General features: G+C 39.9%; 1 protein-coding gene across 6 annotated transcripts in view; it reads left to right on the plus strand.

Annotated features, from left to right (window-relative positions):
- MID1 (midline 1) overlaps positions 1–24441 on the plus strand; it is a 395135-nt gene that overhangs the window by 252901 nt on the left and 117793 nt on the right. The window contains exon 1 of one of the 6 annotated variants that reach the window (XM_045855993.1): positions 23871–24073. The exons of the other annotated variants lie outside the window; for them this stretch is intronic. The gene's annotated coding sequence lies outside the window, so the exon portion shown is untranslated. Of the gene's footprint in view, positions 1–23870; positions 24074–24441 lie in introns of those variants that run through there. 6 annotated transcript variants of the gene reach the window in all.

A 24441-nucleotide genomic window follows, 5' to 3' on the forward strand; every position in this document is an offset into this window, starting at 1 on the left:
AGAGATTTATAGACTGCCTGGTGATCTCTCTCCTTCTAGAGGAAGGTGTATCCTGAAGTGTTCTTGTTTTTCCTATGTGCCTGTGATCCCAGCAGACTACACACAAGTGACACTTCAGTACAGCAAAGGCTTTTGGAAATGTATGGATTTTAAGAATAAAATTAACCAAGAAAAAATACACTGAAATCTAGATTGACTCCCAAAATAATACAACACATTTGTAAATGTGTTAGCTTCATAGTATGACAAATAATTTAAAAAAATGCTTTAAAATTCTTGATTCTGTTTAAAAAGTGTTCAAAGGGCCCTGGCTGGTGTGGCTCAGTGGATTGAATGCCAGCCTGTGAACCAAAGGGTCGCTGGTTCGATTCCCAGTCAGGGCACATGCCTGGGTTGAGGGCCAGGTCCCCAGTTGGGGGCATGAGAGAATCAACCACACATCAGTGTTTCTCTCCATCTCTTTCTGTCTCCCTTCCCTTCTCTCTAAAAATAAATAAAATCTTTTAAACATAAAAACTTCTCAAAGGGATTTGTAGATTATGATGAGAGAAGGCTTTGGAGAAAGAAATATTATATCTGTAGGAGCCAAGAAAATGATCCTCTTTTGTTTATAGGATTATATAGCAGAATTTTTACTTCTAAAGTAAGAATACATATTCTTCCAAAAAGTCTCTGAAGTTATATAATTTCATGCATCCTTCATTTAACTTTATTTAAGATCTATATTACAGTAACATCATGCACACTTCTGTTTCCTATGCAGTTGTTGTGAACAGAGCAAGAGGTTCACTTATTTTTGGAGTTATGTAACAAAGGGTTGCTAGAATCCAAAATAGCTTACCTCTACTTCGCAACAATCCCTGACAAACTCTACTGTAAGGAACAGTACCATAATATAAACCTAATAATGTCATCTTATTGATGAATTTCATGTAATTATGAATTTCATATAATTATATAAAAATTATATTTCATATAGAACATACAAGAATTCTTAAGAGCAAATTCTTATGTACATAAGAATTTCTTATAGTTTCATATAAGAATTTTATATAATTTTCACATGTCATCTTGGTCCCCAACTGCCCTGATCTTTGCCTTTTTGTATTCCTTTATATGCAAAGATAGTATAAAGTGACCTTTTAAGGTTACCGTATCTTCTTACAAATTGGGATTATTGGCTGAGATTATAACTGCCGTTGAACATTCACTCAAGTCCAGAAAATGTCAGTAAAGGGGAAAAAAGCCCTCAATTTGGGGGTAGTTGTCTTAGTTACTTAGCTAAATCCTCACCCGAGGATATGATCATTCATTTTATTTTTAAAAAAGATTTTATTTACTTTTAGAAAGAGAGGTAGACAAACATCAGTGTGTGAGAGATACACCAATCAGTTGCCTCCCACACATCCCCAGTTGGGGACCTGGCCCACAACCCAGGCATGTGCCCTGATTGGGAATCAAACCAGTGACCTTTCGTTTGGCAGGCTGGTGTTCAATCAACTCAGCCACACTAGGCAGGGCTAATCATTGATTCTAGAGAGAGAGAGAGGAGGGGGAAGAGAGACAGAAACATCGATTGGTTCCTCCTATAAGTGCCTCAACCGGGGATCGAACCTGCAAACTTTTGGTATGGGGCGATGCTCCAACCAACTGAACCACCCAGCCACAGTTCAGCAGCTCTTTTAAACAACTCTTTGAGGAAGTCCTTGAAATCTGTACAGTGGATGGTCTTAATTTTCCTCAGTGCCTAGCATACAAGTTATTTACCTGTCTGCTGAACAAATGGATTACAGAATTAGTGGAAAGTGAATTTTTAAATGTAACATATTGGTTATTTGGGATAAAATGTCACTTCCATGTAATATAACATCATAATGGAAACTGAAGGGGTTTTCAAGTAGTCTAGCTGGTACTGAAACTTCATTGGAGCCTCCCAAGTTGTGACATGATAAGGAAGCAGTATTCAACAGAAGAAAAGATTTGTCAATCTTACCAATGTACATAGCAGAGCAAATTCAAGGTGTTTTCTGATCACAAAGCCTTCTAAAAGCATTTCAAACTGTACATTAGTTTTGAGATTTTAAAATTTGAACCAAAGATAGAAAATGTAATTTCAAGAAATCAAGAGTACTTCTGATTAGTTGCAGCCTAAGGCAATGGGATGCTTTTACCTTGTAAATTATTGTGTTATTCATAATTAATGTCAAGGTAGAGGCCACCCTGTGGTTCACGACTTTCTTGTAAAAAAACATATGCTACCTTATGTTTTTAAATTTCAAGTTTTCTCATGGAACTCTTGTCTAATGATAACTTTAAGAATCCATATATAGATAGCCCTGGCTGGCGTAGCTGAGTGGATTGAGTGCGGGCTGCAAACCACAGTGTCTCAGGTTCGATTCCCAGTCAGGGCACATGCCTGGGTTGCAGGCCACGGCCCCCAGCAACCGCACATTGATGTTTCTCTCTCTCTCTCTCTCTATCTCCCTCCCTTCCCTCTCTAGAAATAAATAAATAAAATCTTAAAAAAAAGAATCCATATATAAAACCAACCATACATACAACCACAGTTTTATGTATATGATATATATTTTTTCTTTTAAATCCCAAATTCCTTTATTTTTATAAGAAAAGATTTTTTAATTTATAAAACTACCTTTTTTTTAAAAAAAGGGACATAGTATTAAATACCTGGATAGGTAAAAATCTCTAACTACCTATAAATGTTTACTAATGCTTTCCTTTTTGATCTGCTGAATTGCTGCATAAATGCTTTAAAAATTCTGTTACTATTGACATTGAGGTGTCATCCTATCACTTTCAGAAACATCCCGTTCTTCGGAGTTGAACCAGCATAGCTGCTTTAAATGAAAAATCTCCCAACTGGGTCCCTTATCACCGTCCTTGCCACAGACTATGTCACACTGGGAGTCAGAGGTCTTTGGTTCATTTCTTCGTACCTTGTCCTATTTGAATTCCTATAATGTCAGCTGCACCCTCTTTCTAATGGCCCCAGGAATACCAGTGCACGGGGGATTATGCCAAGGCCCACTCTGATTTAGGACATTGTTTGTAGGAACAAGTTTATCCTTAGATAAAATCTCTCTATTTCTCCCTATTGCTTTTACCCGTGTTTGGCCCCCTCTACCTAGCACAGAACATGTGCCGTTATTCTGTTCTCTGACAGCGCTTCAAAGACAAAGCTAACAGGGCCTTCTGGGGGCAATTTTCCAGGTTAAATATGCCCAGATGTGTTTGATTTGGACTCTATCCTTTAGGATCAAGCAATGTTAGTAAGTACAAATGTCCAACAGTTAAATGATCTGTCCGTGGGAGAGACTCACCTGATGGGAGGAAGGAGATACTGTTCAGCTTGTAATACCCAGTGATATTAAAGCCACTATTTTAAACTCTCACTGCCTAGATTATAGAGATTTTGCCTACCTTACTTCTGGAATGGAAACTCTGAGTCTTTGCTAGTGAGTGAGCAATAACATGATGGCAGGCATCTAGGTACTAAGAAAAAATCATTAACGGATAAGGTTTGAATTTTGTTTGTTTTCGCTGCCTGGTACTCTCTAGATAATCACAGTATCTTGGTATATATATGTTATAGCATTGAAAACATTAATCAAATAAAGGAGTCCTAAGATGGAAGAGAAGAAAATAAGGGGTAGATAAGTAGGAAAAGAAGAGGATTAAGCATCGGCTTTCTTCAGATATCTGGAAAGTTGCAGGCAACTTAAATTATTTTGAACATCTTAGAAAAATGACATCATTTTCACATAAAAGACTAGAACTGTGGAAAATACATATAATGTGTTGGCACCATGATGTTTAGAGGTTGACACATCAAGCCAGGGTCTAACAAAAAGTAAGGTTTATGAAGAGCTAGATCTGAAAGGTGTGTCTGTCTTGTTCCCCATCTTGATGGTACATGGTACATCTCAGGCACTCTATGATATTTGCTGAGTAAGTGATGGCATGAGCATATGATGGCATTGCTCAGACTCTTACGTGTCTCTGTGGACTATAAGAAAAACAATTCATCGGCTATTTTTTACTATTTTGAAAAATTCAAAGGAAATTGTGTAGTCATTATTCTTAAGTGATTATTTTCATCAGATACTTCTCCACCTGGGGATGTGTGAAGTTAAAAGTGAAGAGGCTTTAAAAAATATTAAGTGAGAGAAGCCAGCCATAAAGGGCTGCATATTGAAAGATCTGTTTATAAGAAATGCCTAGAAAAAGCATATTTCATAGAAACAGAAAGGACATTAGTGATTGCCAGGAACTGGGAGGAGGGAAGGAGTGACTGTTGATGTGTGTGGCGTTTCTTTTTTGGATGATGACAATGTTCTGGAATTAACTAATAGTAATGGGTGCACAGCTCTGTAAACACACTGAAAATCACTGAATAATACACTCTAAATGGATGAGTTTGTAATATGTGGATTATATTTTAGTAAAGCTCTTTTGTACAGTGATAAGCACACTCCCAGCAGTTAAAAAAGTGGGGAGGCCTTTGTGGTTAAAAAGCCAGGCACCACTGGCTGATGCTATTGCAGATTAATATACTCCTGTTCCATCTCTAAAGGGAGCGAGCACAATTGTCCTGCAGCCATAGAGAACGCAGGTGTGCTCTGCTGTTGGTGGCTTGCCTCCTTCCTGAGCCCCAGTCATCAGGGAAAAGGATGGAAGTGAAAGTGTAACAAGCACAGTGCTGAGAGCTAGGTTGTCAGACTTCCAGGATCTGTGGACAACTCCACGCTCTCAGGGGGCAAAGTCGCAAGCTGTTTGCACCATTCTCGTACCATAGAAATCTAAGCAAGGGGTCAGAAAACTTCTTCATAAAGGGTCAGATAGTAAATGTTTGGGGCTTTCTGGGCTATCCAATCTCTGTCAAAACTGCTCAACTTAGCCATAAACTATAGGTAAGCAATTGGAGGTGACTCTACTCCCCCAAAAAATGCCCTGTTTATAGACACTGAGATTTGAATTTCATATAATTTTCACAGGTTGCAAACTATTACTGACTTGACTTAATTTCAACCCTCAAAAATATAAAAACCATTTGTAGCTCTCAGACCACACAAAACAGGAAGAGGGCTTTAGTTTGCAGACCCCAGGTCTAGGCTAATGGTTTAGAAAGGTATTCAACTAATCAGCAGGTTGTTGTGAAGCATGTTAAATTCCTTAAACCAGTGCACAATGTAAAGCAATAAATAATGCTAAATTACGTTTAAAGGCCAAGCTGTTGAGACACTTACATTGCAACCGTCGACTTTTTAGCAAATTACGGAAAATCTGCTAATAACATTTTCTAAAGAGTGTTTAGGGTATAATAATGTTACCTTGTGTAGTTTTGAGATTTTTCTTTTCTTTTTTTACTTAATTTAATTTCCTTTTTTGTATTTTTTCCATTTTTATTTTCAAGTCTGGGAAGCTATGGATGGAGATCTTGTACCCAGGCCATTAAGAAGTCTGCCAAGGCTGTGCATTTAAAGCCGTGGGAATTTTTCATTTTCCCTAGCTGCTGAATTTTAACAGCAAAGTTATTCATTAAGTTCACATATTTTTAAACTACTAACAATGCTTCTTTATATTTTATCTGTACTTCATGCACTTCCAGAAAGAGGATCTTTAACTTGACTAATTAGGGCATTCATTGTCGTTTTAATGACAAGTAATTTACGGAAAGAAAACTTCAGCCAGTGTGCCTCATAAATCTGGAAGTGAAGGTCCCCGATGTTCCGATCCATGAAGGAGCAGTGGGTGTTAGGTGGCTGCTACAGGATGCAGCCCCGAAGACACTGGCAATACCTCCTGGGTAATGAGCTGGAAATGCAAAAGAAAGAAAACACTTTGAAATACGTTGGCCATTTTATATTACACTCTTTGGGTTTATTTTCCAATGTGAGCACCAGTCAGAAGTCAAGGGACATGGGGATGCGGTCTACTCCCTGTAACCTCCATACATCCCCTTGCTTCTATCATAGAAATATTTAGCTCTGTTTATTTGAAGGAAAAGAAAACCTGTATTCACTAGGATCATAAGAAAATTCAGGATAAAAAATCAAATGTGGAAGTCAACAACAATGTTCATATATCACATAGATGTAAAGATGCAAAGAGAAGAAAGAGGGTCTTTAATGATCAACTATTCTATTAATCAGTTCTAGTTTCTTACAGAAACCTTAGGAAAATTAAGGCATAGAAGAGTATTCACACTTCCACTTATCTTCTAACATAATCCTTTGAGCAGCCCACTGTAGGAAAATGAAGGCATGGGGACTTAAAGAGGCAGATGAAGTGTTCTAGATGTGGAAAGGACAGTTGTAAGCAGGTAGAGGGCCATTTGAGTGAGCTGTACCGGATGCATGCATGAGCTAGAGAAGATGGTAAGCACTAAGGAAACCAGGTGGCGGAGGGTTGGAAGACAGGAAGCACCACGAACTTGATCATGAAGTGAAGATGATAAAAATCCTCTTAACGGACAGTTGATCAGAGCAGGGGTCAAGATCTATGACTTGAGTGGCAGGATTGATTACAAGTTCTCAAAGGATCGAGAAGGTCAGTGAGAGGCCCAAGACTGGAAACTTTATTTGAACTGTCACTGATCAGGGTCCGTGCTGGGAGACAGACTTTGCCAGGATGCCACTCATTGGTATGATCGGTGTAATCGTAGAATAGAGAAAGGAAAGTGTATTAGTTTACTGTTGCTGTGTAACAAAGTACTACAAACACTTACAGGTTAAAAACATACCCATTTATTCAGCTCATGGCTCTCTAGGTCACAAGTCTTGGTGGGGCCCACTGTGTTCTGTGCTCTGAGTCTTATGAAGCTTAAATCAAGGTGTTAGCCGGGCTAGTCTCTGATCTGGAGTCCTTGGGAAAGAATCTGCTACCAAACCGACTCTGGTTGTTGGCAGCATTTGTTTTCTTGTGGTTTTAGGACTGAAGTCCCCATTTCTTTGATCGCTGGGGTCCGTTCTTTCTTCCTAGGGGCCACCTGCGTTCACTCTCACAGGACCATCTCCATCTTCAAAGCAGCAATGGCACATTGAGTCTTTAGCACAAATAGGCTCTCTCTAAATTTCTCTTCTGCCATCAGGTAGAAAAAGGTCTCAGCCTCTAAAGGTCCATGTGGTCAGGTCAGGTCCATCTGGATCGTCTTTCTCCCCTACTGTCAACTGTACTATAGAACACAGTACAATCAGGGCAGTGAGAGCTCACATTCATACCATCCGGGGATTGAGGCAGTCATCTTTGGGCTACTACTTTCGGAATTCTGCCTACCGCAGAAGGTGATGAAGACTTTCAACTGCTGCTTTGCTTGTGAGCTATGCTGCATATGATAGTAATAGCTTTGTGGGCAGTTGGTCCACTCTCTCCCAGGGCTAAAGGGCAGATGAGGAACTCTACAGCTTTTCCTTCCTCCTGATATTTGCTTCTTCCTTCAAGGACATCTGTATCTTTGGGTATTTTCTGTCTGTGGTCACCTCAGGGTGCCAAGAAACACTGGAGGGCAGATGGTCCATCAGCTTAGGACAGCTTGAAGTTGTTGGGAAGAGGCATGCTGGAGGCCAAGATAGCACAAGAGGGCAGCACAGAGCAAGAACCTGGTAAATGTTGAAATGCAGATTCACCCGTCCTAGGCCTTTCAGAGATGACCTGTTCATCTGTCTTAAAAACATCTTCTCACCCACATACGCGTCCTAACCCAGGCCCCACTGACTCTTCAGTAAGAACATGGCAGAAATAAGGTGTGTTGACCATGGGCACATCACAGAAAAATCACTTTGCTAAAGACCTTCATGGAATCATAGTTTCTCCAACTCAGAAATGGGCTGGAATTCATTCAAAGATGAGACATTTAGCCCTGGCTGGTGTGGTTCAGTGGACTGACCACCGGCCTGTGAACCAAAGGGTTGCAGGTTTGAATCCCAGTCAGGGCACATGCCTGGGTTGCGGGCCAGGTCCCCAGTGGGGGCGTGTCAGAAACAACCACACATTGATGTTCCTCTCCCTCTCTTTCTCCCTCCTTTCCCCTCTCTAAAAATAAATAAATAAATAAAATATTTTTTAAAGCCCTGGCTGGCATAGCTCAGTGGATGGAGCGCGGGCTGGGAACCAAAGTGTCCCAGGTTCGATTCCCAGCCAGGGTACATGCCTGGGTTGCAGGCCATAACCCCCAGCAACCGCACATTGATGTTTCTCTCTCTCTCTCTCTCTCTCTCTCTCTCTCTCTCTCTCTCTCCCTCCCTTCCCTCTCTAAAAATAAATAAATAAAATCTTTAAAAAAATATTTTTTAAAAGACAAAAATAAAGATGAGACACTTAAAATGGAAAAAATCATCTTTTCCATTCCAGAATGTAAAGACTACTATTTACAAGTCTGATGCTATAGCACAGTATTTCATAATCTTTCCAACATTTTTTCCAATCATTCCCTTGTATGGAATTTTAATACTGCAACTATATTGTATATCTATTTATATATACCTGTGCTTCACACATAAAAATAATAAGATTTTTTTGCCACCAAGAACTAATTTTCTCCCCAATGGGGGCAATATCGCTCACATTGGCAGTACACATTGTAATAGGAAAAAAGAAATTGCCCACATTTTAATATTTATTAAATCTTCAGCTTACATGACTATTTGATTTGGAAAGTGGCAGTAACACCTCAGTTGTAATAAAAGGTACTCAAGACTAATCCTGAGAAATCAGAAGAGAATTTGAGCATGAAAAATCACCCAATATATTATTATAACAGAAAACAACAACTTGCAAAACAAAACGTAAAGTATGGTCTCATTTTTGTGGATAAGATGTACAGAAAGGGTACTACTAGAAAAGTTACTACTAGAAAGGTCAGTCTACCAAGTGTGGTTTCTTAGTGGTTAGATACTCCTCTAGGCCTTTTGCTTTGGGGGGAGTGTTACAAATGAATTCATATTATAATTGTGTCAAGAAAAGTACTACTAGGAAAGTTAACCCTTCTCTTTGTTGCCTTCAACATTTAGGATTAATGGGGAGTGTAAACTCAATCATTCACATGTAGCAAAAGGAGAAATATTTTGCATGGCCTATTCATGACTCCTGTAGATCTCTAGAGGGCTTCCTGCCTCCAAGTTTATTGTTGCATTCTTTTTAATTCTGGCCGAGTGCATGTACATTATTTTACGCAAAGAAATACCACCTACTAAAGAGTGTTTCTCCTCTTCTAGTAAGGTTTTGGTATCCCCAGAGCCCCTTTAGTCCTGTTTACTTTGGATATTTCAGGAGTTACTGGAGGATTTAACTGTGGTGAGTCTTTAAGCCCTCTTTTTAAATTCACAAACTGCCTCTAATCTTAGAAAAATGTCAGGTTACACTTTTGAGAAGCTCCGGGAACTTGACATTTTGTAGCCCAGTTGGGGTATATAGGCTGCTTCCATTCTGAACACCTTGTTCCAATTTACGTCAGAGGGAATTATACACAGGTCAGGGCTGAGAGCAGGTTATAATTAATGGGGTGGACAAGTGGATTTTTAGTGTTTCATAAAATAAAATGGAAATCACATGTGCTTGGAACTGTTGTGTGTTTTAAAATATTTACATTTATTCAGGTAAACATTAATTATAACTGATATATTTCTCCAGTGAACTTGCTAACTGGGAGGTCACAAGCCATTGTTCACTGAGTAGAAAGGTTGGATGACAAGCTATGTATATGTATATGTATACGTATATGTATATGTACAAAAAAACTTAGAGGAGATATTGGTGGGTGAACTCGTGGAAGCAATCCAGTCTTAGATTTTCCTCCTAATTTTCTCTCATGTTTAAAGCACCCACTTGCCAATATGATCCAGATGTCAGTTCTTCTAAGGGATATTGGGGAGTGCTTAGCTTGTGAAATTCCTGAATGGATCCTGGTGAACATGCATGACCAATGCTGAACTGTTAGTCATTTTTTTATTAAATTTCAGAAGTAATTGAAGCACAACCAGAATCTACAGCGTCCAAATTTTCTTTACATTCATACATCAAAAATTCCCAATTCCTTGCAGATGGAGCAGCGACACGTTACTAAGCAAAGAGCTCCTTAGGAGCTGTCAGAAAAACCGAGATTCTAAACTGGACTCCATCATGTGCCAGCTTCGTGGCCCTGGGCAAGATGCCTTAATTCTGAGCCTTGGTTTCCTCATCTGCAGAATGGGGAAAATGAGACCTCTTTTTTAGGGTTTCGGTGAGAATTAGAGACAATGTATATAAAGTGCCTGAGAAACCGTAGGTACTACAAAATTGTCAACTATTGTTATATGAAGGGAATGGTCAAGAAAAGGGAGACATTCAAAGGAAGCTTTATATGAATTGCATTACACATCAGTCATTGGTGTTAGGTATATTAATGCATTCTTTGTTTTTGCCCAGAAGTGTTCAATTCCCCCAAATAAATATTAATTCTATTAATATTTTTTACAGACATTCTTTGTTTTATGCAGTGAAGAATCAACATAAGCACACTGTGTATCAGGGCATAATAGTTAACTAAGTAATGCATCATGACACCTTTTTGCCCTTTTCTAAGAAAGCTATTTAAGCATTTAGTGGAAGGGCAACTTCACATTGAGTTAGGAGGTAACAATCTATACTGCTTCCTGATTCTGATTCTACAGATGAGCCAGAAGAGTGTTTGGTGGTTCTAAATGGGATGGGGCCAGTTGTACAGGCCCTTGACCAAAGAAATCATATCTAGACTTCTGGCCAAGATGGAGGTGTAGGTAGACACACTGTGCCTCCTTGCACAACCAAAACAAGGACAACAACAAATTAAAAAAAAAAACCAGAACTGACAGAAAATCAAACTGTATGGAAGTCCAACAACCAAGGAGTAAAAGAAGAAAAATCCTTCTAGACCAGTAGGAGGGGTGGAGATGGGCAGCCGGGCAGAGAGGACTTGTGGCAAGGCAGTGGCTGGAGGACCAGGGTGGGCAAGGTGGCGGCTGGTGGACTGGGCAGTTCCACATTCATGTGCCGATAAACCAGGAGGAACAACTAGAGAGCGAGACAGACTGCACAACGCAGGGTTCAAGTACTGGGAAATAAAGCCTCAAAGCCTCTGACTGAAAACAACTGTGGGGGTTGAGGCAGCAGGAGAAACTCCCAGTCTCACAGGAGAGTTCATTAGAGAGACCCACAGGGTCCTAGAACGTACACAAACTGGCCCACCCTGGAATCAGAACCAGAAGGGCCCAATTTGATTGTGGGTAGCAGGGCAAGTGACTGAAAACCAACAGAGAACAGAGCAAGCAGCATTGTTCCCTCTCGGACCCCTCCCCCACATACAGCATCACAATACAGCAACACCAGGGTTGCCCTGCCCTGGTGAGCACTTAAGGCTCCACCCCTTACTACATAACAGGTGTGCCAAGACAAAAAAAAAAAAAGGACCCAAATGACCCAAATGAAAGAACAGTTCAAAGCTCGGGAAAAAATACAACTAAGCGATGAAGAGATAGCCAACCTATCAGATGCAGAGTTCAAAACACTGGTTATCAGGATGCTCCAGGAACTCACTGGGTACTTCAACAGCATAAAAAAGACCCAGGCAGTAAGGAAGGTCACATTATGTGAAATAAGGAAAAATCTACAGGGAACCAACAGTGGTGGGAAGGAAACCAGTACTCAAAGCAATGATTTGGAACAAAGGGAAAAAGTAAACATCCAACCAGAACATAATGAAGAAACAAGAATTCAAAAAAGTGAGGAGAGGCTTAGGAACCTCCAGGACACCTTTAAACATTCCAACACCTGAATCATAGGGGTGCCAGAAGGAGGAGAGGAAGACCAAGAAATTGAAAACTTGTTTGAAAAAATAATGAAGGAGAACTTCCCCAATCTGGCAAAGAAAATAGACTTTCAGGAAGTCCAGGAAGCTCAGAGTCCCAACGAAGTTGGACCCAAGGAGGAACACAGCAAGGCACATCATAATTACATTACCCAAAATGAAAGAGAAGGAGAAAATCTTAAAAGCAGCAGGAGAAAAGGAGACAGTTACCTACAAAGGAGGGCCCATACTATCAGCTGATTTCTCAAAAGAAACCTTGCAGGCAAGAAAGGGCTGGAAAGAAGTATTCAAAGTCATGAAAGGCAAGAACCTACATCCAAGATGACTCAAACTGGCAAAGCTTTCACTTAGAATGGAAGGGCAGATAAACTGCTTCCCAGATAAGGTCAAGTTAAAGGAGGTCATCATCACCCAGCCCTTATTATATGAAATGTTAAAGGGACTTATCTAAGAAAAAGAAGATAAAAAATAGGAACACTAAAATGACAACAAACTCACAGCTATTAACAACCGAACCTAAAAAAAAAAAAAAAAGGCAAACTAAGCAAACAACTGGAACAGGAACAGAACCACAGAAATGGAGATCACCTGGAGGGTTATCAGTGGTGGAGTGGGAGGGGTGAGAGGGGGAACAGGTACAGAGAATAAGTAGCATAAATGGTAGGTAGAAATACACAGGGGGAGGTTAAGAATGGTACAGGAAATACAGAAGCCAAAGAACTTATATGTATGACCCATGGACATGAATTAAAGGTGGGGAATGCAGGTGGGAGAGGGTGGGCAGGGCAGAGGGCAATAAAGGGGGAAAATGGGACAATTTTCAATAATCAATAATATATATTTTTAAAAAATGGGAGTCATATCCATTCCACCTGGAAATCACTGTGGTGACAGATGTTGGAGCCTAGTCACCTTTCTGTCCCTAACACCACTTTTGAGTATCCCAGCTTAGAAAGTCTTTGCAAAATTCTGCAAGGTTTTAGATCTTTACTATTCCCTGAGGTATCCTTTAAAAAAAGCCTATATTTTGGTTATTACCCTTCTTCAGGGCAAAACTTGGTGAAAAGATACTGAAAGATAGTACAAATAAAAAGACAAAATAAACAAGAATAAACGTATCATTATTATGGGCAAGGTCTACACTGAGTTGTAGATTGAGATTAAAAATATCTACTTAGTACATATATTCTTAATACATTTGTGCCCAAAACATAATAGTTTAAAATCAATATATAAATGGGTATGTTTATGCCTTACACTAAAGTCCTATTTTTACGGTATAACAACTGTACACTTTCAAAATGGTCATTTTTCAGGAACACCAATGCCGCTGCTAACTTTGGCATCATTGATCTAGAAGGAGGGTTTTGTAGGTCCATAAGTGAGATATGGCTTGTCCCTTCAGCTTCTTTCAGTCCTTTGTGGAAATCTTAATGAAAATCCTACTATGTGCATCGCAGCTAACAGCTCCTGGCAAATAATAGGATCTCAATATACGTTGGATTTCACCCAGGGCTACTTTGTGGATAAGTGCATGGTAATGTGCCTCACCCCACCCCCCAAAAAGGGATGTGTGTGTGTGTGTGAGAGAGAGAGAGAGAGAGAGAGAGAGGGAGGGGGGGAGAGAGAGGGGGAGAGAGAGAGAGACAGGGAGAGAGAGACAGGGAGACAGGGAGAGAGAGAGAGAGATACCTCAGGCTTATTGTTCTTCCTACAGTGCAAGGCATTTGGAATTAGAAATGATCTTAGCTGACATTTTTTCAATCTTTCATTCAATGCAGGAATTCTTTCTACAATAATCTTCACCAAAGCAGTGGAAGCCTGATGTAATGCCTCTTTCTGTTAGGCAATTATTTGATTCAATACAGTGTTGTTATTTGGTAGCTTAAGGGGGCACTGCATAAAGCTCTGTGGGAAATTGGAACAAATAACGTGGGGACCAAGTGACAGCTGGCTCCTCGTGACCACGCTGTGGAAGGGAGACTATTTGGGGACCAGTTTGGAATCACCATTATGTTCTACCATGAAACCTAAACCCTAGTCCTTTCTCGGGGAATTTAGATATATACATCAAAGGAACTTATCAAGTCTTTCATTTGTGTTAATAAAATTGATTGGAAGTACTATATTAAAGTTACTTATTTTTACATTTATTGAACATCAAGTAGAGAAAAAGGAACTTTTGTCAGTTTCCTTTAGCATGCAAACATAACAAAAACCTCCGTTTATCTAAATGTTGCCAAAAGAACCAAACCTCTCTATTAACCATAGTTCCTATGTTATACTTTCCCAAGAGATTTCTGAAGTACAAGGAAGAAGGTGATGTTATGGATTGATATAATATTCATGGTTATAGATACAACTACACATTCAACTCAGTCTCTCAAATCTCCTGTATTTATGATTAAAAGAAAAAAGATCTTTATAATGAAGATTCCAAGGAGCAATACAATTTAGTTACCTAAGAACCTTTTAATTGGATCCAGTATGTGGTTTGTAGTTATGCAAGTAAAGTAGACTCAAGTGTTTTAGGAATGTTTCAACAAAGACTTTTTAAAAAAGGTTTTTCATTTGGGGTTCAGTTAACCAGAAAATTAAATTAACCAGAACTCTTCCATTTCCAGAGAATTTCAATTAATTGAAGTTTGACTCTACTTTTAGTGTAATCTTAGTTCCCATGCAGAAGTAAATTTCATCTTCTAATTTATTTCTTGGAAAGTGCCTAGCATAATGAACACCTTGAATGAACAGGACAGTGTGGCATTTTGTGTTTCGATTTTAAATATTCCTATATATCTGTCTATACATTTCTGTATGCCTATGCACTTGACAGAGACACAGAGGGCTTGCTGCCAGAGGTGTTAATGTCTCAAGAAATGTGAGTAGTTAATACTCTCACCATGATTTGACTTTTATCTTCTTTCAAGTACATTTTGCCCCTTTTGAAACCTGCCATTTAGAATTGAGAAGTATTTTTTTAGAAACACAACAATGCTTTCTACTCTGTTTCTTAAACTAGTTTACAGAAGGAAAGGCATCATGGTAAAAATAATTTCTAAGTGAAATTATAATGTTTTGCTAAAGATTACCGGAAAGTGAGGAACAAAACCCCTCAAGTAGCAGAGAGGCCAGATGGTTGGTCTGGTTTTTTTTTTTTTTAATGTGGTCATTAAGCGGGGAATTTTGCTTGATTAAGTAGACACTGGTCTTGATTTTCATACAGGAGTTTTGAGGGCCTTTTTTATGGATATATATACACACACACAACACACAGTTTTCATCCAGCCAATTGATCATTTGTGCCATTGTAAGCAAGACTGTGCTGTTGAGAATGTGAAGTCTTAACGATAAAGAAGCAAATGGGTTCCCAAGTCTGAGCTCTGAAAGAACTGGGAATCTGCACAGTACCCTACAAACCCTCGGTCATTACCATCTCCATCATATTGTTGTAGGGTCTAGTGTTTTGTTTTGTTTTCTTTTGATAACCCAGACTGGAAGAAAGGCTGTGTACCACAGTGGCTAACTGGGGTTTTGTGAAATACAGGGTAGACTCAGGGGAGAAAAAAAAGAGGTTTTGGAGTTCAACACTCCAGGGGGCTAATGTGCGTAAAGGACCTGAGTTTAATCCTTGGAGCTGCCAGTTAACATCATGCTGAAGAGGCATCCATGCAAAGAATTGCCCCTGGATGCTGCTGGGTGGGGGTGGGAAGGGGATCAGAGCACCCCGCTTCGGACTGTAATGTTTTGGCAGTTGACGTTCTGGGGAGGTGGCCTGGCAGTGGCACAACAAAGCCCCCTTCTGGGAAGTCACCCTGCTATCGTCTGGCACCCTTTGCCCAGCGCCCCAGGAGAGAGAGATTTCCCAACCTGACTTGTAAGGAAGAAAATGAATCGAGTTGTGAAACGGAATATTTGCATGTGTTTACAAGAGAGAGTCAGTCGGAGGAATTTGTAATGAAAGAATAGATTTAGACAAGTGGTGGAAATGTTTTGGAATCCTGCCCTGAATCAAGTGTCTGTGGATGCAGCTGAAGGAGCTGCGGAGCAAGGGATAACCCGTCCATCTTTACCATAAAAATGATAAATGAGGTTTTTTAATGCAGTGCTTTCTCATATACTTGTGATTAGCCCTCTCCGATTAACATTCGCATTCAGTGTAAAAGTAAATATATCTCTACTTTAATAAGATAGCTTAGCCACCTCGAAATCTCACTGTTCTTAAAGCCAGGTATCTCTTCACAAGTGATTGTTTAAACCCTACATTGCACCTCAAGTACTAAGTCTTTTCATTTTCATCTTTACTTACATTCAAAAAGCCAGCTTATCATATTATTTCATCCGATGAAAGGATAACATGTACAAGATGAAGTTCATAGTTTGGCTTCTATGCCAAATGAAACTTTTTTTAAGGTTCAAATACTCCGAAACAACAAACAAATAAAGACACAAACCAAACCAACAAACAAAAAGTCTTAGAGTCAAGTCCCTAAGATCATAGCTTTTTTTTTACCCTTCTTAAAACTTTTTTCCTATTTTTTTTATTTTAATCATTGTTCAAGTACAGTTTTCTCCCTTTTACTCCCATCCCAGTCCACCCACCCCGCCCTCCCCACTTCCCTCCCATTACCACCCTCCCCCTAGTTTTTGTCCATGTGTCCTTTAAATTAGATCATACCTTTTAATATTAATTTCAAGGCAATGTCTTCATTTCCTGTTTTATAAATTACGTTTCTAATGTCTCCCAGAGATATAACAAGCAAATATATTTGGATAATGCAAGAAAAAAACCTCTCCGAGTTTACCCTGCCCTGAGAGTATTTTTAAAAGGACATTAGAATCTTCATAGAATTTATGGGATTTATTGTCATATATTATATGACAATATATAATTGTCTATCTATCTACATAGATTATATTATCTATGTATTACCCATCTATTTACATAGATAGATTATATATATATATTTTACAGAATATCAAGAATTACAGAATTATAAGAATATATATATATATACATATTTTTGCAGAATATCAAGCTTCCAAAGAAACATTTTAAATTTTGGTTTTTAGGCCCAAGAGTCTTTGCGTTGGGGATAACGCATTCTCCAAGAATTCCTTGCCTTAGCACCCACTCTGTGCCTGCCACTCCAGCCTGTCCTAAGCTTTATCTGTGTGCTGGGGAGTAGCTGGAACCTAGCGCCCAGACTTCCCAAGCTCTTTCCTGGGCCCCTGGTGCAGCTACAGTAGCAATTCTTTATTCATCCATAACAATTCCGTGGACATCTTCTAGCTCCTTTAAGAAGTGGGCTGTACAAATCATGATTTGGCTGCTACTGCAGTTTGACCTAGCCAGTCCATTTAGTTTGAGCTACCTTTTGTTATTGTTATTGTCGGTAAGACAACAATAGCTCTCTCGGGCAATGGGATTCTCTAGATTTAGTTCATGTTTGATCCTCCAGGCACGGAGCCCTGGCTGTACCTGTTCACTTCCCTCCCACGCTATTAACCCACTTCTTTCCTTTTCTCTCCTGAAATTCACTCCTAGAGTAAAACCAATGACTCTTGAAATGTCTCTGCTAATTTCCTTCGCACCCTCCCCTGTGCCCGTAACTGCATGTCCATGGTTACTTTCAGCTTGAGCTTAACATCCTGCCATCAGACACTTAGACATTCAGGGAATTCTAAGTACCACAGTTCCCGTGTGTGTGCGGTGGATTTTTGTCCACTGTGTGATCGTGGCTTTTCTCTTTCAGATTTCATTGCTAAAATAAGTAAAGTGGTTGCTGCTTTCCAAGAATTCATCACTTTGTCTTCTCATGTAAGAAATAGTAAAAGTTGGGTTTTTATGTCCTTAAAAAGAAATCATTCCTTAAGTAAATTTGAAACGAAGCGTTTAACAACTTGAAAATTTCATGACAACTCTTTGACCAAATGCCGGAAAGCTTTATCCTGAAATCAGCGTGTTCTTTGCCTGATTATTGGCGCGGGGAGGGAGGCAAAATCTCAAGAAAGCTTGTGGAGATACATGACTAGAAATACCTTCTTAGCTAAAGTAGGCCTGTACCCACCCCTCTACTTTCTATCATGGCACCCTTTTTATTTATTTTATTGTATGTATGGTTCTTTGAAATGATCATGTGTTCTCACCTGTTTCTGGTTTGTTTTATGTTTCCCTCATTAGAACATAAGCTGTCCCAGGGCAGGCCTTTGTCCCTATATTCATCAGTACATGCCTAGTGCCCGGAGCAGTGCCTGGCTCACAGCGAGACCTCTGGAGTACCTGCTGAAGGAAAGAATAATCAGAGAAATGACCTTCTCTGTGGTTTTACTCCAAAACTAGTTCTAAAACAAAAATAATGCTTGGATAAAGAAAGCCAAATTAACATATATATAGGATTTCTAATGTCATAAAAGTAACAAACTAGCTTACTCTTCCAAACTCTTAAAATGAGTTTAGGTTAAGAGTGAAGAGTTGAAATGACTGACCAAGTACAAGCTGGTTTGGGACTCATAAAGAAGTTATTTAAGGGCCCTATTTCTTTTTTTTTAAGATTTATTTATTTATTTATTTTTAGAGAGGGAAGGGAGGGAGAAAGAGAGAGAAACATCAATGTGCAGTTGCTGGGGGTCATGGCCTGCAACCCAGGCATGTACCCTGACTGGGAATCGAACCTGCGACACTTTGGTTCACAGCCCGCGCTCAATCCACTGAGCTACGCCAGCCAGGACAAAGGGCCCTATTTCTTAAAAATCTATGCACAGGGCCTCCCTGCTCTCCACCAGGTTTCCTGGTTCGCCAGCTGAGGTTATAGGATGGTGGGCATGAGGATCATAGAGCACTTTCTTGGGGCTCCTTTGACCTTTGATCTTCCAGGGCCCAAGGGTAATTTATTTATTTTTTATATTTTTAAAGATTTTATTTATTTATTTTTAGAGAGGGAAGGGAAAGAGAGAGAGAAAGAGAAACATCAATGTGTGGTTGCTGGGGGCCGTGGCCTGCAACCCAGGCATGTGCCCTGACTAGGAATCGAACCTGCAATGCCTGGTTCACAGCCCACGCTCAATCCACTGAGCCATGCCAGCCAGAGCTCACGGGTAATTGAATGTCAGTTAACTGCTATTGGCCAGATCTCCAGGAGGAGAAGGGAGCTGTGTCTTTGGGAAATAATTCTCCATGGACCTCTCAAGTTTCTGTACCTCTTCTAAGCTGAGGTGCTGGTGGCCCCTGTCCCAGACTATCTTTTCAAGGATGTTTGCATAGTGAACAGCCTTGGCAGATGGGGACAGAGTGTTTCCACCTGGGTAGAAGGCAGGTTTGTGTGTTGTCCGTTATAATAAACACGGTGTCTCTCCCCAGGGCAAATGTGAGGCAGGTGTACTTGCAGGCAGTCCGTAATGAAAGAGTCGGGCGTCCTAAGGTCGGGTTGCTCAGCTCTGGCACAGCCCCCTGCCTATGAAGCACATGCCTGGATGCTCTGTGGGACTTGATGGGGCAAGGGAACTGATGTGAACATGAAACACATGCTTGCTGTGCCCCAACTAAACATGTTCTTTGTCTCTGATTCGGGGAACGCATGTCTTCTGCCAGCATCCGTGAAACCGGTAGGCTCACTGAATAGGTTGCGAGTAGGAAAAATCTGAAACCCTTCACTGTTTTAGATGGCCTCACTTGCCCCACTCCTGCTAGGGTCCCTTATTTCCTGCAAAACAAAAAATTGAAAAATTCATACGGAACAGGGGGCAGGGAATTAAAACTTCAAGATCATGGTGGGACCCAATGGTAATGAACAAAGCTATGTTAAACTCTAGGAAATAGATGGGGTTGCCTATGGGAAGGTATTTATTTATTTAAGAGTAATTAATGTTAATAATAGGAATACTAGTTTATTAATCATATACTGTCCCTTCACATAAGATGCTCTATGAATATTATTGACTAAATAAATAGATTTATGTCCTTCCCATCTCCAAAAGTGGTTTGAAGAGGTTTCCAATAATGTATTCAAAGAAGAGTGGGAAGAGCTGGTTCAGAACTAGAGGGGAAGAAGGATGTGAGAACTACAAGTTTGCCAAGTACTTTTCAAACTTTGCCTCCCTTAAATCCCAAAGGACCCTTTGAAATTGCTCTCATTGTCACATTTGACAGATAAGGAAACTGTGTAAGATATGTAGAGAATCCGTGACGGTAAGATATGCTGAGTAGCTGGCTCCTATCTACCTTTGCTAGGAAATGGCAGGGCCAGGATTTGAACTCAGATTTATGTGGTTTCAAGGTATACTTTTGTTTGCGTGACACCACACGGATGGCCTCACCACAAAACTAGACCAAGGACAACTGGGCTTACCCCCCAGGTTTTCTGATGACACATCCAAGAGAAAGCTGGATTAAATGCATTATCTAAAAAATAAAAAGAAAGCCTATCAGTTGATCTCTCATCTCACAACAGGAGGAAAGGATGGGAAAGAGAAAAAAGAATAGCAGCAGAACATGGAGAAGAGAAAAAACCCCTGCAGTTTTAGATGCAATGCAAGACATAGTATTTACTTTTCTGAACCCCATTAGCTTAGAGACTATAACAATAATAATCATAATTCTTATCATGTGATCAGTTAAATGAACTATAGGAATCCTGACAATCTTATTAAATATATTGTTATACCAACAGCTTTAGCAGAATTTGCATCCGAAGAAAAATGGAAGATAATACAAGTGTGATTTCACAAAGCCAGTCTGTTATATACAACTTAGTTGTGATTGTTTCTCGACACAGAACTCCTTGCATAGCTTCTCTGGGAGTTCTTGAAAGCTCTCTTTTAAGTTTTATTTAAAGTGTAAGAATATGCTCTAAATTAAGATGTTTTTCTTTCTGTAAAAAGTTCAATACCTTCAGTAATATATACTAAATCAGCTCAGTTATTTGATTTAAAAACACACTACCCTATTTTACATGGGACAAAACATAAATCTGGAAATTTCAAGAAGTGGGTCATGGGTTGAAAAATGAGTGATTTAATGTGATTTGAAGACAGTTTTCATTTTATGATACTTTCAATTGTGTGTGTGTGTGTGTGTTTTAATGATAACCCATAATTTTACCACCTCAGGCTTCAAGATCTGTTGCTGAGTGGAAAACTGCTTCATCCATCCGTGTTTAAATCTGTTCCAAGTATTTCTGCTCAAATTTCTTTCAAGAAGCTCCCACCTTTGTTCTGTAGGGACACACAGTTCGGACTCTGTTCCTAATATCCTGTTTTCGTTCGTCAGCGCGGTTGTCCTTTTCATTGCCATGTTCCCATCGTCCCCCTTCTCTCATGCGGTGCTTTACAATAACAATTCGGAACAAAAGAGTCACTCCTCTTTCTGTTGCCTTAAAAAAAAAAAAAAAAGGCTTGATCCCCTGACTGTAGGGCTCCAGTGATCACAGGAAGTGTTTAAAGTACGTTCTTCACAAGAGTTAACCAGGAGTTGTGAATAAAGGTTACTTTTCTTTACTTTTCAAGATCGGAAAAGTAGCTTCAGGGTATTGTGAGGACGAGGTTTTTGTGTGTGGCTAACTTTGAAGTTAAGAGGAAAAAGTGATTTCCTTTGAGAAAAGGAGCTGTCATATTGGAGAGAATTTCCCAATCTGTTCGTACAATAGGAATTAGTTACTATGTAACCTTGTCATTACCTCGGTGAGTCACGGGACCGGATTGGTTGTTACTGTCATAGAACGTAAGCTTTCCCAGTGTTCAGACAGCAACCGTGAAATGTCACATTGGCTATCATCAGCCATTGTGTATTGATGTATTTTTCTCCTGGTGGATAGTGGGTGGGTTTTTGTTTTTTAATAACATAAACTATTTACAGGTTTCTGGTTTTGCACAAAGGAAGAAAAGTTTCTCTAATGCAGGAGTTCTATGAAGAGTGAATTCTATCAAGTCCCAAGTAATTTTGCAAAGGCACTTTTTTATATATGTATGTGTGGTGGGTAGATATATACACGTACATATTTATATATGGCTACAAAACTAATTCCATTGTAGACAGATATAGGATTTTATACAGACACAGAAATACTTATATGAGTGTATATAAAAATGCCCGTCAAACTTTAAACGCACTTGGAAAAACGTTCCAGCGGCAGTGTTGAAGCACTGCTCATCAGTGGGCAATGTCACAGGAATCCGTGGCCTCCGTTTCTGCCACCATGTTGTGGGTCTGCTCCCCAGCAGGGTCCACTTAGACTTCCATCAGGAGATTAGGTGTGACAAGTTCCTACTCTCTTCTTTCTCCTTCAAATCTGCTATCACTGCCTTCAGAACCAAATGCTTGCCTGACACCCAGTGTAGGATAGACCTGGAAAACACCAGCCATTTTCAGTGTAATATACAATAGGTTTCATTTGCCTTTAAAACTGGATGCTTTACTTCCTAACATAAACTGCAAAAGATATGAAATGTCCGAGACCCTCTGGCAGTGGAAAATTTTCTGTAAAGGTTGACAGACAATGCCCTTTAGAAGATGATGAAATTTGTTGTTGTTCATCATTTTCTTTTGTTTTTGAGGGGTGGAGTAAATGTTTGCTTCCTGGTGTTTTAACTTGAGATGTTCAGGCTAATTTTCCACTACAGTGCCAAAATGTCTGAGAAATTTTGACAACTTTGATACTGTTTTAACAAAAGCAATGCTTTTAAGTCCGTTGATTAGAAGTTCTTTCAAATTCTATATGATGATGTAAGTGTATCTCTCCTGTGCACAGTAAGGACTTCTTAGGGAAGCCGTCTGTATGTGAAATTGAGTAATCCTTTTGTTTGGTGTTAAAAGACAAATGAAATTATCATTTGTCTAGGCAAAAGCCAAGAAAATCTGTTTGCTTTTCGATGTATAGACATGTGAAGCATGCTTTGTTTTACCAGGAGGTGTTGCAGTGGCATGAAGGGTAGGCGTCATGATTTGCAAACTGTGCAACACGAGGAAGCAGCTCTTGCCTTCCGTCTGCCCTGCATCAAGAATGTTCTTTAAACACCTCTGGTGGAGTCCAGATGTCTGGTGTATACATGGATGCGTGCAGGTTTTCAGTCAGCATGTTTGGTTTAGTTTGGCTTTTTACACTTTCCTGAGGTGATTTCTTGTCTTGTGCAGTGATAAGCAACATCCGTGAAAGAGCTGCAGCTCAGAACCCTTTTTTTTTTTTTGGCATTTGGGAAGATTACTTCCCCTTCTTCCTTTAGACAACCAGTTTTTACAAGATGACTTTCCATTCTTAATTCACTCTTTCTTTGCCATTCTGGAGGCTGAAATTTAGGACACCCATCACAGATTTGCTCTATGTGTGTTTACATATATATTATATACATATATATGTATACAATATGTATGTGTGTATGCTATGTGTGCATAATATATGCACATATGTATGCAGACATAAAACATGTGTATACATGTGTACATATTTCATACACACATATTTTCAGTTGTTTATCAGGACGGTACATTGCGATTATTTTTGGAGGAATAAATGACTGTTTTAATCATGTCTGTGCGAGAAATCATCCTTCTTGATGTAACATTTAGAAACACTTTTCTTCCAGATACTGTATTTTAACTCACAAGATAGACACAAAATAACAAGTATATTAGCAACACAAAACCAGCACCCAGAGCATAATGCAATCCCGTGCTCATTAGGGCACTGAAAGGACCAAACTGCAAGGAAGGTGAGCGCCAGTCGCTGACCCCAGGAGCTGGGCGGGATGGCCCCTGCTGGCAGCGTGAAAAGCTGGCACCCAAAGCTCAGCTGTAAGACGTTGACCCGCCGCTGGTCCCTGTGAGCAATGAGGGTGGACAGAGCCCGGTGCCAAGTTGTCGTTTTGGGGGGGAGGGCGAAGGCCGTGGGCGTCGACCCGGCCTGAGCTGTCTTTCCATTTGGTTGTAGCTGAACACTGAGTGGGCGAGGACATAGGGAAGCCGCAGCAGGGTCGGTGGAAAAGGCATTTGGAAAGCAAGAGGGAGTTTTGATTCTTCGACTCAGCAACTCTGGCGGGGTGGATGAGGTGGAGCTGGCCTTCCTGGAATTGTCGCGTCGATTTTCCTGTTGTGTTTCACTGTTGACGCTCTCACAGACACACAGGACTGCTCCAGCACTGCCTGCCACCCACCATCTGGTCTCGGTGGCCTGTCTGTCATTTTGTGGGTCCCCATCCTCTCCTACGGCGATGTTTCTTCAAAAAGAACTAGGGTGCAGTCCATTGGTGGGTATTCCAGACAATCTGCTTGTAGGAATCTGGGGAAATGCTAAAAGAACTATTAAGGACAAATGTGCTATTTCCTGTTTTTAACCTGTTTATAAGACTTTCAGTAGAATAAATTGCGTTTCTGAGACTGTTACGGGGTTTCTTTGCTATTAAGACAGTGGGATTGGTCAGTTGTTCCTGGAGAAATTAGGATTGCTTTGCTGCATTGTCATTTGTATGTTTTTGCTTGTGTGCTCGTGTAAATGAACTCCAGAAGGTGTATTTAAGCATTCTGTTAAGTAAATTTGGGAGAGTAGGTTTCAATTAACATAACAAGACAATGAGACCTACTCCCATTTCTCCTTAATTTTTATCATTAAAGCCTT

The sequence above is a fragment of the Phyllostomus hastatus genome, unplaced genomic scaffold, assembly GCF_019186645.2.
Source record: "Phyllostomus hastatus isolate PE091 unplaced genomic scaffold, TTU_PhHast_1.1 phas_scaffold_12, whole genome shotgun sequence".
NCBI classification, from domain to species: domain Eukaryota; kingdom Metazoa; phylum Chordata; class Mammalia; order Chiroptera; family Phyllostomidae; genus Phyllostomus; species Phyllostomus hastatus.